This window comes from Lampris incognitus, chromosome 10 (genome assembly GCF_029633865.1).
Source record: "Lampris incognitus isolate fLamInc1 chromosome 10, fLamInc1.hap2, whole genome shotgun sequence".
Lineage (NCBI taxonomy): Eukaryota > Metazoa > Chordata > Actinopteri > Lampriformes > Lampridae > Lampris > Lampris incognitus.
Window position 1 is genome coordinate 3,559,599 of NC_079220.1, and position 7,500 is coordinate 3,567,098.

General features: G+C 46.9%; 1 protein-coding gene and 1 non-coding gene across 2 annotated transcripts in view; both read left to right on the forward strand.

Moving 5' to 3' along the window:
• pde4a (phosphodiesterase 4A, cAMP-specific) overlaps nucleotides 1–7,500 on the forward strand; it is a 90,323-nt gene that overhangs the window by 30,187 nt on the left and 52,636 nt on the right. The gene's annotated exons all lie outside the window — the stretch shown is intronic.
• Nucleotides 6,193–6,294, forward strand: LOC130120232 (U6 spliceosomal RNA). The gene has a single exon (XR_008810936.1). It is a non-coding gene; the product is annotated as a U6 spliceosomal RNA (small nuclear RNA).

The window sequence follows — 7,500 nt, forward strand, 5'->3', positions numbered from 1 at the left end:
GCGCGCTCTCTGCTCCTCTTCCAGATGTTTTAGAGCGACATGTCATCGAGCTCATTGCTTCCTCTTCAAGATGTTTTCAAGCAACAAGTCATCGAAGTCCTTACTTCCTCTTCCAGCTCTTTTAAAGCGACATATCACCGGGCTCCTTGCTTCCTCTTCAGATGTTTTAAAGCAACTTGTGATCGAGCTTGCTTCCTCTTCAAGATGTTTTCAAGCGACAAGTCACCGAGCTCCTTGCTTCCTCTTCCAACTGTTTTAAAGCGACAAGTCATCGAGTTCCTGGCTTCCTCTTCCAGATGTTTTAAAGCAACAAGTCATCAAGCTTCTTACTTCCACTTCTAAATGTTTTAGAGAGCGACAAGTCATCGCGCTCCTTGCTCCTCTTTCAGATGTTTTAAAGCGACAAGTCATCGCGCTCCTGGCTTCCTCTTCCAGATGTTTTAGAGCGACATGTCATCGAGCTCCTTGCTTCCTCTTCCAGATGTTTTAAAGTAACAAGTCATCAAACTCCTGGCTTCCTCTTCCGATGTTTTAAAGCAACAAGTCATCGATCTCCTGGCTTTCTCTTCCAGATGTTTTAAAGCAACATGTCATCGAGCTCCTCACTTCCTCTTCCAGATGTTTTAAAGCGACAAGTCATCGAGCTCTCGCTTCTCCTTCCAGATGTTTTCAAGCAACATGTCATCGAGCGCCTTGCTTCCTCTTCCAGATATGTTAAAGCGACAAGTCATCGGGCTCCTCCTTCCTCTTCCAGATGTTTTAAAGCGACATGTCATCGAGCTCCTCGCTTCCTCTTCCAGATGTTGAGAGAAAATTGCACCGGGTCCGATTTGCTGAGTTTTATTCCGCACACAGTAGAGCCCCGAGAACACACGTGATGGATGAACTTCCTGCTCAGCCTGAAACGCAACAAGTCCTCCAACCCATACGACCACATAGGTCGTTTGTCCTCTAATACGACCCACAGGAGCATTTCTCTCTCTCCCCCTACCGGTGGCAGGACATATGGCACAGATACTTTTCGCCTCTGTGCATTGTGGGTTTTTAAAACAACGTGAGAACAATAGAATATGTAGTCAGTGCGTTTTTGTGTTGTTTCGCCGTCTAGTATAGTAACTAAGTGTGCTATTGGCAGTATGTTTACCTATGAATGACGTCATAAGAGCTAACTTAACGTTAGCTAAAAGTTAGAAGGTGATCAATGACCCGGTGTGATCAATGACCACACCGGGGTAATAGAACTCAGGTTTAATCGTGGCTCAGTAGGCTAACGTAATAACCATACATGGTAGTGGTGTAACCATAATAACAGTCCGGGTAGTACATAACACCTAGTGTAGTTCCAGTGGATATACATGGCGTTATATCACTACAGACACGTTGGGCCTTAAATAATGGGTCGGAACCTTTAGTCGACTGGTTAACGTTGTCGCTTGCGGAGTGGGAGACTCGGGTTCGCGTCCCGGCTGTGGTGACGATCTCTCGGACTGCCCCCCCCCGAATTCGCTACAGTGTTATAATTATGGAGGACCGCGAGGAAGTAGCTTAAAACGTAACTATAGGTCGTAATAAGCTGCTTGTACAAACCACCTATGGGGTCGTTTTTTGGTGGAGGACAGTCTTCTGAAACATCTCAGCTACAACATCACAGCTGTGTTTGCGCGCGCGCGCGCGTGTGTGTGTGTGTGTGTGCACGTATACATTTTCCATGTCATCGATTGCATCTCCTGGTCATGCAGTATGGGTCGGGGTTGTGTTGTTATTGTTAATGTATCCGTTACTGTAGCTCAGTGTTGTTGTTAATGTATCCGTCACTGTATCTCAGTGTTGTTGTAATGTGTCCGTTACTGTAGCTCAGTGTTGTTGTTAATGTAGCCGTTGTTATAGCTCAGTGTTCTTGTTATGTTTCCATTACTGTAGCCCAGTGTTGTTGTTAATGTATCCGTCACTGTATCTCAGTGTTGTTGTAATGTGTCCGTTACTGTACTTCAGTGTTGTTGTAATGTATCCGTTACTATAGCTCAGTGTTGTTATAATGTATCCGTTACTATAGCTCAGTGTTGTTATAATGTATCCGTTACTGTATCTCAGTGTTGTTGTAATGTGTCCGTTACTGTACTTCAGTGTTGTTATAATGTATCCGTTACTGTAGCTCAGTGTTGTAATGTATTCATTACTGTACTTCAGTGTTGTTATAATGTATCCGTTACTGTAGCTCAGTGTTGTTATAATGTATCCGTTACTATAGCTCAGTGTTGTTATAATGTATCCGTTACTGTAGCTCAGTGTTGTTATAATGTATCCGTTACTATAGCTCAGTGTTGTTATAATGTATCCGTTACTGTAGCTCAGTGTTGTTATAATGTATCCGTTACTGTAGCTCAGTGTTGTAATGTATTCATTACTGTATCTCAGTGCTGTAATGTATCCGTTACTTTAGCTCAGTGTTGTTATAATGTATCCGTTACTATAACTCAGTGTTGTTATAATGTATCCGTTACTATAGCTCAGTGTTCTTGTTATGTTTCCATTACTGTAGCTCAGTGTTGTTATAATGTATCCGTTACTATAGCTCAGTGTTGTTATAATGTATCCGTTACTGTAGCTCAGTGTTGTTATAATGTATCCGTTACTATAGCTCAGTGTTGTTATAATGTATCCGTTACTATAGCTCAGTGTTGTTATAATGTATCCGTTACTGTACTTCAGTGTTGTTGTAATGTATCCGTTACTGTAGCTCAGTGTTGTTATAATGTATCCATTACTATAGCTCAGTGTTGTTATAATGTATCCGTTACTATAGCTCAGCGTTCTTGTTATGTTCCCATTACTGTAGCTCAGTGTTGAACCACGCGTCACGCGGTCCCGCTGACACGAGCGAGGCGGGCTGCTCAGGTAGCCGGGCGTGCGTGACAGGCGGCGGTTGTAATGCGTCTCCCTCCGTCCTGCCAGAGAGGGTTTGTTGTCTTCCGGAGGAGGACTCGCTCAGCTGGCACAAATCCCTCCTCTGCCTCTGCAGCTCTGTTCATCATGTCATTATCTGCAGACATCCACTCCAGGACGACGCCTGACAACCATACAGAGCGCTACACACCCCGCTTTGTCGTCACCATGCATACAGTGTGTCTGTGAGAGAGAATTGGCACGTGCATCTTATTTGCATATGTTGTTTCTTGTGATTGATCATCTCAGTGTGTCTGCTGCACGCATGTGTGATGGTGTGGGTCTGTCTGCGTGTGTTTAGAAGGGTGTCTTTGTGAATGGGCGTGTGTGTGTGTGTGTGTGTGTGTGTGTGTGTAACTTTAAGAGGTTCGTGTATGGCGGCACGAATTCGCGTTTGCGGCGGCCTCACCCAACACCGTCCATGCAGCGTCTTTGTCCGCGTCTGCGTCTAAGTTTGTGTCTCCGTTTGATGGCTGGGAGAGCTTGGTCTGCTGCGTCCTGTGGGCCCAGGGACCACGGCCCTGCCTGGAGCTGGCGCCCGAAGAGTTCTATACACCGAGGGTGGTCTGACAGGACGCGGAAGGGGGGCAGCTGCTAGTCCATGCAGACCGGCAGTTCCGACAGTCATCTTGGCTGGTGTTCGTTCCCTTGGACAGTGATTTTTTTTAAATTTATTGTTTTAGTTTGGATGTGTGTGTTAGATTGGATATGTGTGTTCTTGTAGTCTTTGGATATGTGTTTTTGTCTTAGTGTTGCACTGCTGTGGGCTTGGGGGAAACGACAAATGAAGTGTCTTTGATTCCTGATCCCGATTCCTGTTCCAGTTTCACGCGTCCCAGGAACAAAACTTCGACATGTTTTTTTCCAAACCGGTGGAGGTGAATTGTTTATACAGAATATATGCAAGGTGATCTTCGACACACCTCCTGACAGCGAGGTGAGAAATGATGGGGAGGGGGGGGAGAGGGTAAACTGTTGAATAAGGAAGGCGAGGGGAGGCGGGGGGAACAACTTGACAAGGCGTCTTATCTTCGCTGGGCTCTTGCGGAGCGTGGTCTTTGTGCCGCCTGCAGACAGGTGAAATATTCATGCATCACATTATTCCTCGGCTCTGCCTTTGCAGAACCGAGCAGGAAGGAAGGAAAGCAGATTTCCCACAGCTCTCCTCCTCATTTGCTGTGGGCATGTGGGCGCGTCTGCAAGATTTCGTTCGGCGTTTCACAAACTGAATCTTTCACAAACTACAGGGGAAAAGATGCCGCACCGTCAAAAACCCGGACTAACAGGCTGAGGAAAGGCTTCTTCCACAGAACTGTAGCCTCCAGCGGCCACACCTGCCTATAGCTGCTGAGGACTAACTGCTACTAAAGCCGCTGCAATATGGACATCTGTGTGCAATAACTCCACGCACTATTTTGAGCTGTAAAAGCCGCTGCTATCTTTTATTGAGTCATTATCATTTTTTACTACCTCACTTGTTTATACTAAATGTTCTTTGTCCTTAATTTTTATCTCTCTTTTTTTAATCATTTACCTTGTCTAGTGCCGCTGGTCTGGGAGTCACCAGATGTATCTCGTCTTATCTAGATCTTTCACAAAGTAGATCTTTTACAAACTAGATCTTTCACAAACTAGATCTTTTACAAACTAGATCTTTTACAAACTAGATCTTTCACAAACTAGATCTTTTACAAACTAGATCTTTTACAAACTAGATCTTTCACAAACTAGATCTTTCACAACTAGATCTTTTACAAACTAGATCTTTCACAAACTAGATCTTTCACAAACTAGATCTTTTACAAACTAGATCTTTCACAAACTAGATCTTTTACAAACTAGATCTTTCACAAACTAGATCTTTCACAACTAGATCTTTTACAAACTAGATCTTTCACAAACTAGATCTTTCACAAACTAGATCTTTTACAAACTAGATCTTTTACAAACTAGATCTTTTACAAACTAGATCTTTCACAAAGATGTCTGTGAATGTTCTCATTCATCCAGGTCATGGTTATCCAAAGGAGTTGAATCAAGTGCAACTGGACTTGGTATATAGCCGTGAAGACGTTTCGCCTCTCATCCAAGAGGCTTCCTCAGTTCGTGCCTTTCTGACTAGACCTAGCTTGGTCTAGTCACCCCTCTCAAACCCATTTCATGGTCTTAATTGTTGTTCCTGGATGGGCTCGAGGTCCCCGCGTGGCGGATCGGCTCCGTGTCTGTCCGCGTCTTCAGACTCCGGAACGTGCTGTCCGAGGAAGAGGCTGTTGACGTCACAGCACTAAATGGCTTTGGACGCAGGCCTCGTGCGCACGCCCCGTGGAGGACGTAAACACTTCCACATGTGTTCTGAGTCAAGCTGCTCACCTCGCACCTGCCTTACCCTGCTCCTCCGGGGCTTCTCCATCTTCACATCCCAATTACTCTCCCTCTCTCTCTCTCTCTCTCCCCACCCCCCCTCTCTCTCTCTCCCCCTCCCTCTCTCTCTCTCTCTCTCTCTCTCTCTCTCTCCCTCCCTCTCTCTCTAGCTCTCTCTCTCTCCCTCTCTCTCCCTCTCTCTCCCTCTCTCTCTCTCTCTCTCTCTCTCTCTCTCTCTCTCTCTCCCTCCCTCTCTCTCTCCCTCTCTCTCTCTCTCTCTCTCTCTCTCCCTCTCCCTCTCTCTCTCTCCCTCTCCCTCTCCCTCTCTCTCTCTCTAGCTCTCTCTCTCTCTCTCTCTCTCTCTCTCTCTCTCTCTCTCTCTCTCTCTCTCCCTCTCTCTCTCTCTCCCTCTCTCCCTCTCTCACTCCCCCTCTCTCTCTCTCTCTCTCTCTCTCTCTCCCCTCTCTCTCTCTCCCTCCCTCTCTCTCCCTCTCTCCCTCTCTCCCTCTCTCTCTCTCTCCCTCTCTCCCTCTCTCTCTCTCTCTCTCTCTCTCCCTCCCTCTCCCTCTCTCTCTCTCTCTCTGCCTGCCTGAGATTTCGTTTTTCTAGCTTACCAGTTTAATGTTGACACGATGGGAATGGAGGATTTTTATACTGTGATGTAAATAAAAGTTATTTTAAAAGCCAAAGTCTTGCCCCCGGTCTCTCGCTCTCTCTTCGTCACTCCGTCTCTGTCTGTCTTCCTCTCTTTCACGCTTTCTCCTCTCTCTCTGTCTCTCTCTCTTGCTCGCTCTCTCTCTCTCCATCTCTGTCTGTCTGTCTGTCTGTCTCTCACACTCCCCTCCTCTCTCCTGTCTCTCGCTCCCTGTCTCTGTCTCCTCTCTCTCTGTCTCTATACATACATATACTAAAATTGGAAGATACAGAGACGATTAGCATGGCCCCTGCACAAGGATGAAACACAATTCTTATCTATATCTCTCTGTCTCTCTTTCTCTTATCGCTCTCTCCCTGTCTCTCTCTCTGTCTCTTTTTGTCTCTCGTCTCTATCTGTCTCTCAATCTTGTCTCTCTCTCTCTGTCCGTCTGTCTCTCTCCTCTCTCTCGCACTCTCCTCTCTGTTGTCTCGTCTCTCTCTCTCTTCTCTCTCTCTCTGTCTCTCTTGCACTCTCTCCTCTCTCCTCTCTCTCTGTCCCTCTCTCTGTCCCTCTCTCTGTTTCTGTCTCTCGTTCTCTCTCTGCTCTCCCTCAGTCTCTCTCTCTCTCTCTCTCCTCTCTCTGTCTCTCTCTGTCCCTCTCTCTGTCTCTGTCTCTGTCTCTGTCTCTCGTTCTCTCTCTGCTCTCTCCCTCAGTCTCTCTCTCTCTCTCTCTCTGTCTCTCTCTCTCTCTCTCTGTCCCTCTCTCTGTCTCTGTCTCTCGTTCTCTCTCTGCTCTCTCCCCCAGTCTCTCTCTCTCTCTCTCTCTCTCTCTCTCTCTCTCTCTCTCTCTCTCTCTCTCTCTGTCTCTCTCTGTCTCTCTCTGTCTCTCTTGCACTCTCTCCTCTCTCCTCTCTCTCTGTCTCTCTCTGTCTCTCTTGCACTCTCTACTCTCTCCTCTCTCTCTGTCTCTCTCTGTCCCCTCTCTCTGTCTCTGTCTCTCTCTCTGTCTCTCTCTCTCTCTGCCCCCCCCCCCCCCGCCGTAGTCCAGCGCCTGTGGTGTGTCGCTGGGAGAGGAAGTGTGAGGTATTAGATAAGGATACTGACAGCAGGCAGTTAGTTGCCGATGCGACAAGAGAGGGTGGAGTGCGGGTGGGCGAGCGAGATAAAATAAAAGAGAAAGTGGCGAGAGAGAGAGTGACAGTGAGAGGGAGAGAGACTGAGGGAGAGCGCGAGAGAAATAAAGAGAGAGAGAGGGAGAGTGCGAGACTGAGGGAGAGCGAGAGGGGGGGGGAGAGACAGAGAGAACAAAAGATAGCGAGAGAGTGAGAGAGAGGGGGGGGGGGGGAGAGAGCAAAACCAGTCCCCTCACTCAACTGGTCCTGACGCTCAGTTCACTAACAAACACTAGCACGTCACAGCCTCAGGACCAGAACATCAGAGTCCATCAAAGTATAACTCAACAAAAACCACATTATATTACTTACTGGGACACCCCAAGTAAAAACCAACATAACATGCAATGCTGCGTGGCCCTAATGTCTGCACACAGTCAATGATACT